Below are 12,489 nucleotides of genomic sequence, written 5' to 3'. Positions count from 1 at the left end.
ATGTGTAGCCTTCAAGAGAACCCAGGGAGCTTCAATCACAACAACAGACAATTGCAGCAGGAATATTTACTAAGCACAGCACTCAGTGCTGTGCTTGTATTATCTTCTTTCATCTTTAATTATGAGATTGGCATTATCATTCCCATTTTACATATGAGAACACTGAGACACAGCAAGGTTAAAAAATGTGCCCAGCTGATAAGTGGCGGATCCCAGACTGGAAATCAGGCTGTCCCATTCCGAGCCTCACACTTAGCCCTGATACTCCGCTGCCTCAAAAATCACTTCGTGACATAGATTTTGACTTGCCCACAAGTCAGCATGTAGGCTACAGCTATTCTCGTGGAACATTTCTGCCGTAGAAAATTTGTTGTGACTGGCCAGTAGTGGAACTCCCATCCCCTAAGGGTTTGAGCTTCAAATTATATTCCAGGTTCTCAAAGTCTATTAGGTTTAAAAATAGCCTGGGCTTTTTCTCCCATCCATGCATAGGATAGCATAAATTAACTGAAGACACTTAACACGTTTGCAAAGGAAGTCACCCAGATAGTAAAGCACTGGAGCAGCCTACCCAGGCAGCTAGGCAAATGGAAAATAACTTTGCTTTTAAATGACCAATAGACCTATAATGACGTGTGTCAAATAAGCACTGTTACGTTCATGGGCTTTTCTAAAAAGATCCCAACACTCCAAAATTTGTGAGACTAAACTTGAAGTTTCCAGTCGTAATACAAATATAGTATGGTGATTACAATCAGTGTAGATTTATTTGGTTGCCTAGTACCCAATTTGTAAATTTTTCCTCAAGCTAAAGAGCAAAATATGATAAGCCTTGTAACATCATTTGAATTCAACTTGGTTTAACCCCGTCCCTTCAAACCTAGCCGCCTTCTTTTCAAAAGATGCACACACTAATAAGCATAAACTAAGTCTTTGTAACAACTCCTGGGAGCTACTTCATTTTGAGCAAATATGAACTTTGCAACAAGAAGTGAAGAGATTCTGTCTCAATGGATTATGCTGTGAAAAACCAAAGAGATATACCAATTTATTCTAAGTACCAGACTATGACTTTTACTTTACTTGAACTTTACTTAAACTCCTAGAGGGTGAGACCTTTCGAATTCTTTAGTTATGCAGACCGTTAGAGCATTTTGCAGTAACTGAAAAAGAAAGGTGTTTGCTATTTAAGATACACTAGTGTAACTAATGCAACATATTCTAAAACTTGGTTGTCTGCAGAAAGGAAACATCAGAATAGGAAGGAAGAATGAGTTCCATATACTGTAATCATCTGTACCCACCTGTATTCGGGAAGGTAACGTTTGAGGAAGGTAGGAAGGCTACCCTAGTGACCTTAATGATACGTAACAGGGCACCTTCTCTTTCTATGAGAAATGTTGCACCATAGGTGTATCTGAATGCAATAACTTTTAACACAGCAGTCATTCTGACCCCACAGGATTCATATAAGCACACCACAGTGTGCCCCATCTCACTTGGAAAGGCAACTTTCTGCTACCTCTCAGAGTGGAAAATGTATTTAAAATTCTCTGTTACAGGCTATGTATGTTATCCCTCTACTTATTAGTAGTAGTTTGAACCATATGAAATTGCTATATTATAGGGTCAAAAAATGTTGAATATCAGCAATTAATATGGTTTAATGAAATGTTCTTTCTATATATGGTACTGATTGCACACTTCATTCATCGCTGACATAGCTCCTGAGATACTTGATAACCCTGTGTTCCTACTTGAAATAGAAATAGAATTTACAGGAAACATCAGCATGTACATATCGGGAGATAAAAGGGCTCTCAGCCAACATATGCATCCTCCTGGCTATGGCATCAGTCATTCCATAAATTCTGCTTTCATATCTTCACTAGTATGGAAGCCCAAATACTTAATTCAATAATTATCTTATTAAATACACTGAAGTCCTCATTTCAAAAGAAATTAAATCTGTGTCCATAATTCGGCAACTTCAATTTGCTTGAAAGAAAGGTGGTGAGTCCAACTCACTGGGGCCGATCTACAAATCAGAAGAGTGACAAGATATCTTATATTCAGTTTTGCTATAGCCCATTACAGAACAAGCTTGTTATTTAGGTGTGTAATTGAATATTAAAATGAGCTCATTCGGTCTCAATGTTAATTGAGGCCATAAAGTCTAAGAACAAAACAGTAGGTGTCATGTACCTCCAAACAGGTGCTAGACCATCCATGAAGGACTTGCAAAGGGATAAAATAGCATTTCTTTGTCCTTAGCCTAACAAGTGACTTGGAAGTAAATACTGAGAGCAAGGGTGAGATTTTAAGAGCTAAAGGATTTCTTTATAAACTTTGTTTGCATGATACATTTTTTTTCTTGTCTGTGAAGGCTTTCCATGTTTTTCTTCCTCTCTGAAGATATTTCTTACCACTCCAAGCCATGTTGTTCATACCCTAACTTAGTTCTATAACTAGATTGCTTGTTTTATCATAATAAGTGCTTTGTCATAGCACTTATCTCAATTTATTATCATTTAATGTATTTATTTCCTCTATTAGGACAAGCTCCATGAGGTCAGAAACTCTCTTATCCACCATTGATTCTTCTGCACCTAGTACCACGTACAAGGCATAAATAGGCAGCAAGTATGAGAGGATGGTTCAAAATGAGGAAATCTATCAAGACAAAGGGGGGAAAATTCACACAATCATCTTGATCAATAAAATTGGCAGTTCACATGTAAGAAATACAAAAGGACTATAAACACATGAAAAGAGTCAAACTCATTAGCAGGTGACATAAATTTAATCATCACCCTTCAATTAGAAAAAAATGTTTGTTTTTTGGATCAGTGTTGGCTAGAGTGTAGAGAAATTTCTTCCTTGTCTTTTTAACATTTGTCCTTGATCTTAATTTTCCCACAATGGTCAAATATAATCTCTTTAATACGAATCAAGTTATTTTTGAAATGATGACCAAATAATACTGGTAGTGAACTTTTGCAAATTTCCATACATCTGGATCTGTCCATTAAGTTTTCATTTAAGAATTTACAGACATGGACAATCCATACCCATGAAGTAGTCGATAGTGTCATATGATTCTAGAACACGTGTGCACACTTTCTTCTTGCTCTGCTGCTTCTTCCCCAACCCCATCATTTTTTCTAACTTTACAATTTCTTTCACCTTTTCATTTTTTTTATCACTTTAGAGTTCTTAGATGATGATACAGCTAAAACCTTGATAAAGAGTCTGTCAACCTTATAGATGACTGAGTTTTCCCAAAGTAAGAAAAAGAAGGGAGGTAATTTAATACCTTTTCTTTTTTCTTTTTCTGATTGTGGTATATAGTAAGTATATGAACATGTTCCTTTCTGTGAAAGGTATAAGTAGACATCTGGAGTGTGAATCTGGTCAGTAAGACTCATTTTAGCTCTTTGTTTCACGTTCTCTTTCACCAAACTTATCAACTTTTTCAGTGCAGTTAGCATGTGACCTAAGAGGTCAGAGAACATCCCCTACTTCTACAAGGCCTTCAGCTGCTGCACCCACATTGCTGTGAGTTATTGTATCACAGCAAAAAAAACCCTCCCACCTTCACATTGCTTTTTCCTGAGTTACCAGAAACAGGAAAGCCCCTTCTAGAAACAGAACTTTCTGTGGGTAGGGCTCAAGCTTTAGCATATTCCAGACTTCCAATAAGTCTTACACTAAACTCATGTATCTGTTCAACTTTTACCCCAGTTAAGAACAGCCTTTAATTCTGAAGCCTCTGTTCAGAAGACTCAGAGATCATGTCCAAAAGAGAAAACTTGGCTTCCCTCATCCAGTAACTTTAACTGCCTCCTTGTGTCAACACTGAGTGAAATTACAAGTGATGCTCAGTGCAGGTCACAGAGTGGTCCCTCCATAAACATTGTCTTAAAAACCAATGAGTTAGCATATGGTATTTGTTTTTCTCTTTCTGACTTAATTCACTCTGTATGACAGACTCTAGGTCCATCCACCTGACTACAAATAACTCAATTTCATTTCTTTTTATGCCTGAGTAATATTCCATTGTATATATGTGCCACATCTTCTTTATCCATTCATCTGTCGATGGACACTTAGGTTGCTTCCATGTCCTGGCTATTGTAAATAGAGCTGCAGTGAACATTATGGTACATGACTCTTTTTGAATTATGGTTTTCTCAGGGTATGTGTCCAGTAGTGGGAATGCTGGGTCATATGGTGGTTCTATTTTTAGTTTTTTAAGGCACCTCCATACTGTTCTCCACAGTGGCTGTATCAATTTACATTCCCACCAACAGTGCAAGTGGGTTCCCTTTTCTCCACACCCTCTCCAGCATTTACTGCTTGTAGATTTTTTGATGATGGCCATTCTGACTGGTGTGAGGTGATGCCTCATTGTAGTTTTGATTTGCATATATATGGAATCTTAAAAAAAAAATGGTTCTGAAGAACCTAGGGGCAGGACAGGAATAACGATGCAGACATAGAGAATGGATTCGAGGACATGGGGAGGGGGGAGGGGGGAGGGGGGAGGGTAAGCTGGGACGAAGTGAGAGAGTGGCACTGGCATATATACGCTACCAAATGTAAAATAGATAGCTAGTAGGAAGCAGCCGCATAGCACAGGGAGACCAGCTTGGTGCTTTGTGACCACCTAGACGGGTGGGATAGGGAGGGTGGGAGGGAGACGCAAGAGGGAGGGGATATGGAGATATATGTATATGTATAGCTGATTCACTTTGTTATACAGCAGAAACTAACACATCATTGTAAAGCAATTATACTCCAATACAGATGTTAAAAAAAAAAAAAACAGTGAGTAAATTGCACAAGACTGTTACCTTCATATACCATGTACAACAAGATGCAGCCATCTCTGCACAGCAGCCCCAAGGAAATTTCTGTAGGAAACAGCAGGTTTTGAGCCTTGGCTCAGGAGTGATATAATCCTGAGACTGAAGCTGGGCTCCGCTACTGGCCAACAACATAACCCTAGTCAGCTGCCTACCTTCTCTAACACTCAATTCCCACATATTTAAAATAGGCTCAGTGTTTTTGTAGGTTTAGATGGAATAATGTTTTAAACTCAGCATAGTACAAGGTTTATAGCATACATTCAATAAATTATAATAACTGTCTCCACTTAAATAATTAAATCTTATAAAAACTCTTCAATGCTGTACTGATGGCTTATGAGTGATATAATCAATTAAATGAGGCAGAATACAAAAACACCTGGGGACATTTTTCTCATCATTATAACCACGTTAGTAATGGAATGCTGCCCTCTTATTTTCACCTGCAGACTCATGGTACAAAGTTAATAAATTTTCTAAACTGTAATAAGATGACTAATGGGTGGGAGTGGATAAAATAAGTTCATTTGAATTCTGTGTAATGATATGCAAATTAGTTATTTAAGCCTGGTAGCTGTGTTGAAGCTTGATCTTACTGAAGAATACTATGAAACATGATTTGTAATCACCCTTTTGGACTCTCCTATATAAGGTGGTCATGATTGTAATTAAAGGTAATCACTAGTTATACTGCAGAGCAGGAAATATTGTGATGGAGATGGACTGCAAGAGGAACACCAGGACTTAATCACTGGATCCTAAATGATCTGTATCAGGGGATGGAGAAAGCTGGCTTTGAAGAAAACAAAAATTAAGAGACTACATGAATCAAACTCCTAGAAGAAGAAATGTATAATGAATTTTGTTTATTTGCGTAAGTGGAGACTTTAAGCTGAACAGTATCTGTCACAGTGGATAACAAGTGGCATTATCTCAGAATAGAGGAAATACAGCAAGAGATTTATACAAAAATAAATACTCATCAAAGTATCGTGCTAGTAGAGAAAAACTGGCCACATCTAACTATCTAAAAATAACAAAATTATTAATGCATTCAGGTACAACCTCATCTTGGAAATTATTCAGCCATAGAGTGATGCTCTTGGAGACTAAGATATGTGAGGAAGTACTTATGTTTAAATATTAGAAGAAAACCATGATAATTCATTTTGTACATACAGATCTTCCTCAGCTTACAATGGGGTTACATCCCAATAAACCCACTGTAAATTGAAGATATAAGTCAAAAATGCATTTAATACACCTCACCTACTGAACATTATAACTTAGCCTAGCCTACCTCAAAAGTACTCAGAGCACTTACATTAGCCTACAGTTGGGCAAAACCATCTCACACAAAGCCTATTTTATAACAAAGTGTTGAATATCTTATGTAATTTTATTGAATGCTGTACTCAAAGTGAAAAACAGAATGGCTATATGGGTACAGAATGGTTGTACATGTATTGGTTTACCCTCGTGATCGCATGGCTGACTGGGAGCTGAGGCTCGCTCTCCCTGCCCAGCATCATGAGACAGCATTATACCACTTATTGCTAGTCCAGGAAAAGATCAAAATTCAAAAAGTACAGTTTCTACTGAATTCATACCACTTTTGCACCATCCTAAAGTCAAAAAGTCTAAGTCGAGCCATCATAGGTCAGGGTCTGTCTGTACTATGATTATAATTCTATAAATCATACACACCTAAGAAATTAAAAATAGGTTAGTATATTTAGTATATCTTCTTTGAGTCAGGACTCAGAATAATATTTTCTCCTTAATTGTATGTATTGTACATTTTTAATAAGCACATACTTCTTGATTCACTCTTTACAACTGATAATGTAGAAGGAGTTTTAAGTCCTCCACCTGATGTAGTGGGAAATGTCCTACATACTTCCTTCCAGAGTATCAACTAGAGCTCTTCTGGTGTGAAAAAAATAATTCAACACAGAAAATATCCAATTTACAAAGAAAGATTAATTTGGCCATGTGGATCATGCAAATTGAGTTAAGCACCCATATGATACGCCTGAAAGTTGTCTCAAATTATTTATACTAAATGTTTAATTCTTTAAAACTGTGCATTTTTTATATTCTTAAAAGAAAATCACAGAAATTCACTCAATATATTTGATATCAAAGTAGGATTCATAGAGCAAGTGTTGTATTTTACCTGTAAATGAAATCAAATACTAGAAAATAAAACAATATTACTATGTGAAAATCTATAAAGATAACTGTTGAATCTTAATTAGACTTAGATGATATCTTTGGGCTATATTTAATGTTTCCGAGGATTGTTATAACTCAGTGAATTAATTATGCCTATGCCCTGATGATCAAATAGAAGATTTAACAGGTAAATCTGATTACTCTTAAGTGAACTAGATAGGTTTTCTTCTGAAAAATTACATTTTTAAAGGTACAGTAAGTCCCCTACATACAAACAAGTTATGTTGCGAGACCACGTTCGTAAGTCCAATTTGTTTCCAAGTCCAACAAAGTTAGCCTAAGTACCCAACTAACACAATCGGCTATGCAGTACTGAATTGTAATAGGTTTATAATACTTTTCACATAAATAATACATAAAAAACAAACACAAAAAATAAACTTTTTTTTTTTTTTTTTTTTTTTTTTTGCGGCGCGCGGGCCTCTCACTGTTGTGGCCTCTCCCATTGCGGAGCACAGGCTCCGGACGTGCAGGCTCAGCGGCCATGGCCCACGGGCCCAGCCGCTCCGCAGCATGTGGGATCCTCCCGGACCGGGGCACGAACCCGTGTCCCCTGCATGGGCAGGCGGACTCTCAACCACTGCGCCACCAGGGAAGCCCAAAATAAACATTTTTAATCTCACAGTACAGTAACTTGAAAAGTACAGTAGTGTACAGTACAACAGCTGGCATACAGGGGCTGGCACTGAGTAAACAGGCTAGAAGAGTTACTGACTGGAGGAGGGAGAGGAGGTAGGAGATGGCAGAGCTGAAGGATCATCAGCAATGGGAGGTGGAGGGCAAGCTGCAGTTTCACTCACGCCTGACGTTGATGGAACGCACATTCACATCTTTGAAAGTTCTCAACTTGAAGGTTCGTATGTAGGGGACTTACTGTACATGAATTGCATGTGGTGTAAGAAGTTGGAACTTATTTCCCTTTTGTTGGTGATTGTAGAGTGGGGTAAGGGCGGGTGGGGAAGAACCTGGCAGGTGCATTTGACTACAGATAGTTAGGCTGTCAGCTGCAACTAGTACTATTCCATATAGGTAAAGCAATATATGAGGTACCTAAGGACAAGTCCTTGTAGAAAACAAAAATGTAACTCTACATAAAAAAGGCAGTGAGCACTCCTAATTCATGATTCAGAAATGGAATACTAAGACCAAGAAGAAGTCGTGTTTATGGCCATCATTAAAAGGTCTACAAATAATAAATGCTGGAGAGGGTACTGGAGAGGGTGTGGAGAAAGCACTGTTGTTGGGAATGTAAATTGGCGCAGCCACTACAGAAAGCAGTATGGAGGTTCCTGAAAAAACTAAAAATAGAGTTGCCCACTCCTGGGTAATCACACTCCGGGGCATATACCCAGACAAAACTAAAATTCAAAAAGATACATGCACCCCTATGTTCATGGCAGCACTCTTTACAATAGCCAAGACATGGAAACAACTTAAATGTCCACTGACAAATGAATGGATAAAGAAGATGTGGTGTATATATATACACAGTGTAATATTACTCAGTCATAAAAGAGAATGAAAATAATGCCATTTGCAGCAACATGGATGGACCTAGAGATTATCATACTAAGTGAAGTAATTCAGAAAGAGAAAGACAAATGCTGTATCATATCACTTATACGTGGAATCTAAAATACAACACAAATGAACATATCTATGAAACAGAAGCAGACTCACAGAAATAGAGAACAGATTTGTGGTTGCCAAGGGGGAGGGGGAGGGGGGAAGGAAAGGATTCGAAGTTTGGAATTAGCAGATGCAAACTAGTATATATAGGACAGATAAACAACAAGGTCCTACTGCATAGCACAGGGAACTATATTCAATATCCTGTGATAAACCATAATGGAAAAGATTATGAAAAAGAATATATATATGTATAGCTGAATCACTTTGCTGTATAGCATAAATTAACATTGTAAATCAACTATACTTCAATGAAATATTTTTTAAAAATTAAAAAAATGAAGTCACGTTACATTAAAAGAGACAGAGAAAAATCACAGAAAATGAATAATTTTAGACATTGGGGCTGATTTGTCTTTAGTCTACTATTACAGAGCAGTTCAGGGGAAAATATATTCCTTTGGGACACTCGTCTGGAGTGACTTTCCCAGAAGGATGGTATCCTTGCTAGTTATTCCAGCAGACTTCTGAGAATAGGGTAATGAAAGCTGCTTGCACGGATATAGACAGCCAATGACCCCCAGTGTGGGTTCTGCCACTTACAATTTATGAGACCTTGGACAAGTCATATAAATAATCTGAGCCTGTTTCCCATCTGTATAATAGTTACAAGGATTCGTCTCTTACAGGATTGCTATAATTAAATTAAATGCCACGTAGCAAACACTTAATACCGGCTACTAGATAGGCATCTGTATTGGTTTTCTATTACTGTGTGACAAATTACTACAAACTTAATGGCTTAAAACAACATTCATTTGTTAGCTCACAGTTCTGTAGGTCAGAAGTCCAGGCGATCTCAGCTGGGTTCTATGCTTAGGGTCTCACAAGACTGAAATCAAAGTGTCGGCCAGCCACATTCTCATCTGGAGCTGAGTCCTCTTTCAAGCACATTCCTATTATTGACAGAATGCAGTTCCTTACAGGCATCCCAGCTGCCTTTCTGGCTGTTGGCTGGAGGTCACTCAGCTCCTAGAAGTCCTCACATAAGGCCCCCTCTTCAGTACCTTAATTCTCTCTGACTTTCCCTTCCGGATGAATGGAGAAAATGTGCTATTAGCTTGAGTGATTCCATGAGGCCTGCCCTGATAATCTCCCTTTTGATCAACTCAAAGTCAACTGATCTGTAACCTTAATGGTCTTTGCAAAATCCCCTTTGCCATGTAAGGTAACATAATAAAAATTGTGATTTCTCATCATATTCACAGTTCCAGGTATGAAGTTGGAAAAATTTGGAGGAACATTTTAGAACTCTATCATACCCTCAATAAATGTTAGTTTCTTTGTCTTCCCCTTCTGCTATTTCCAAGAGAAGCAGAGCCCTGTGCTGATTTTCCATCTTAGTATTATTCATGAAAATATGCACTGCCCACACAGTTCCTTCAAAATCTGAGAAATTTGGAGTTGGCATTCCAAAAATTCAGGCTGCAGAGTCAACTGATAGATGTGCTAAATCAATAAGGGACACTCACAGAGTGATACCAGAAATCCTGAAAAATGTATAAAATACCTTGTGTAGTCTCTTCAATTAAATCCACTTACAGGTGTTCACTCCTGAGCTGAAAGCTAATCAACCCATGAGTGTGGTCTACATGAGCAAAAAGTAAAATGCAAAGAAGACAAGGAGTCCAAACAACATAGATACTCCCTCCCTACACACCACCCTTATTTTTATTCATGGATGAAATTCATGCTCCAGTAACAATTGGTTTGGGATTAGTTGAAGTATTAATTCAAGTGTCAAAGATAGATTACTTAGTGGAATTAGGGATGCGGATCTAAACCCTACTCCTCCACTAGATCAGAAGGTCAAATTAAAATGCTCTCCTGTAACTACGAGAAGTCAACAAAGGGAATAAGAATCCCCTCTTCTGACCACGGACCCCTAAATGTGGAAGGTTAGAACCACTGATAGCCATCTTTCCTACTACATGGAAGAGCCTGAGTATGATATTAACACGTGCTTCACACAGACCTTCTCTATTAATGCTATTCATCTTCATATTAAGTCTGGGAATATAATTAGAATATCTTTCTAATATCTTTCTAATAATTCTGGAAATATCCTCAAGGATCTGTTTTTCCTTCAGTTTTTATAGACTACTCTCCAGATCATCACCAGATTATTGACAAACTATAGGAGCCTTTAAACTTACTACCACAATCTTTTCATGGTGACATAACTGTTGGTTTACATTTTGAATCTGTGCTTAATTCTTTGGGATGAAGTAGAGAGTAAGCCACCTGGGCACATCTGATATTTGGTTGCATGAAGAAAGGAAGCACTGCTCTTCCTTTTAAGAATATCTTGCCAAGAATTGCAGCCTCTCCCCTTCCAGAGAAGGATGAGGTGCCCTTTAGGGTACCCACCAGCTGCCATGACAAATTTCTCCCATTTTTGCCGTTATTTGTGTGCCTCCAAATCCACCATACAGGTGAGGTTACAGGACGTGGCCTCTGATAGGGATGACCCTTCAATTCTGCCTTCCAGGTAGGTCAAGTGGTACGGAAAGAGGTCATCTTGATTAAGCTTTCGTGCTTATCTTAAAGTAAAAGTATGTAGTGCCCTTACCATTAGGCACCACCAGAGGTAAGAGCACTGGAAACAACTTTGTAATCTGAGCAACAGTCAGAAGGAACACAAGGGCATACTGTTCAACAAGATACATCCTCAGAAGTGAGTTAATTTCTGAATACAGTCAGATAATGTCCCAACACTTCAGTACACATAGAACAGAGGGAAGAAAGAAGCAAGCAAGAAACAGAGGAGCCGGCCAGCAACAAAGAGAAACTACTGGAGTAAATAATGATTAGCAAGTGGCATTTACAGAGCATATTTGGTGATGGGGATATTATCCTTAGGAATATTATTAGCAAGGTTTCGGTATTTAAAGTGAAGTTAGAGTAGTTAACAGATTATCGAGACTGAGAATTTTCCAAACTTTGATGAGGGACCTGCCACAAAAAATGACCTTCTAGCACAGACTGGTGTGTGGCAAGAACACCTACGGGCCCACTGGAAGATTAGCAGAACTGAGGCAACGCAAGCAGGGAGTTCAGGCCAAAGCCGAAGACGACCATTCTCAAAGCCACACCGGACTCCAAGTCCTCACTGCCCACTTACAGGGGAGTAATTTGTACTTCATATGAGAAATGCTGTAAGTCATTTGCAACTTGTTTTAATGATGCTTATTAAGCACATAGTTAATCACTATGTGATTCACATTCTACATTGTTTGTCATTTCTAAAATTCCTCCAGATATCTTGTCAAAGACAAATGACCTGGAAGGAATGTACCCGACTACTGTGGGCAAAATTTTGTGCCCAGAGAGGTAAGCAGATTCCTCCTGGAATGTTGCCTTTACCAGACTTATTTCTGTTAAGCACAGCACAATACTCCTCTATCAGCAGATCATTTAATTTACCTATTGAATTGGGCACCACAGTGTTAGTCTATGACAGCAAAATTATAGAACTGAGTTATGGAAAATTACCTCTGGATCAGTTGGTCTCTGAAAGCACAACAGAAATGGGTGGAGTAACTGCTGAAAATGGCTACTGGGGAAAATTAGTGCTTCCAGGAATCCTGTTCCCCAAAGAAAAACACTACAAATAGCTACACTTCAGTAATTTTCAGATCACCCTTCAAAGTCCAGAGAGGAAGAGATTTCATCTACATACAGCGGGTTC

Source organism: Phocoena phocoena, chromosome 6 (genome assembly GCF_963924675.1).
Source record: "Phocoena phocoena chromosome 6, mPhoPho1.1, whole genome shotgun sequence".
NCBI lineage: Eukaryota > Metazoa > Chordata > Mammalia > Artiodactyla > Phocoenidae > Phocoena > Phocoena phocoena.
Note: the sequence above shows the minus strand (reverse complement) of the source record.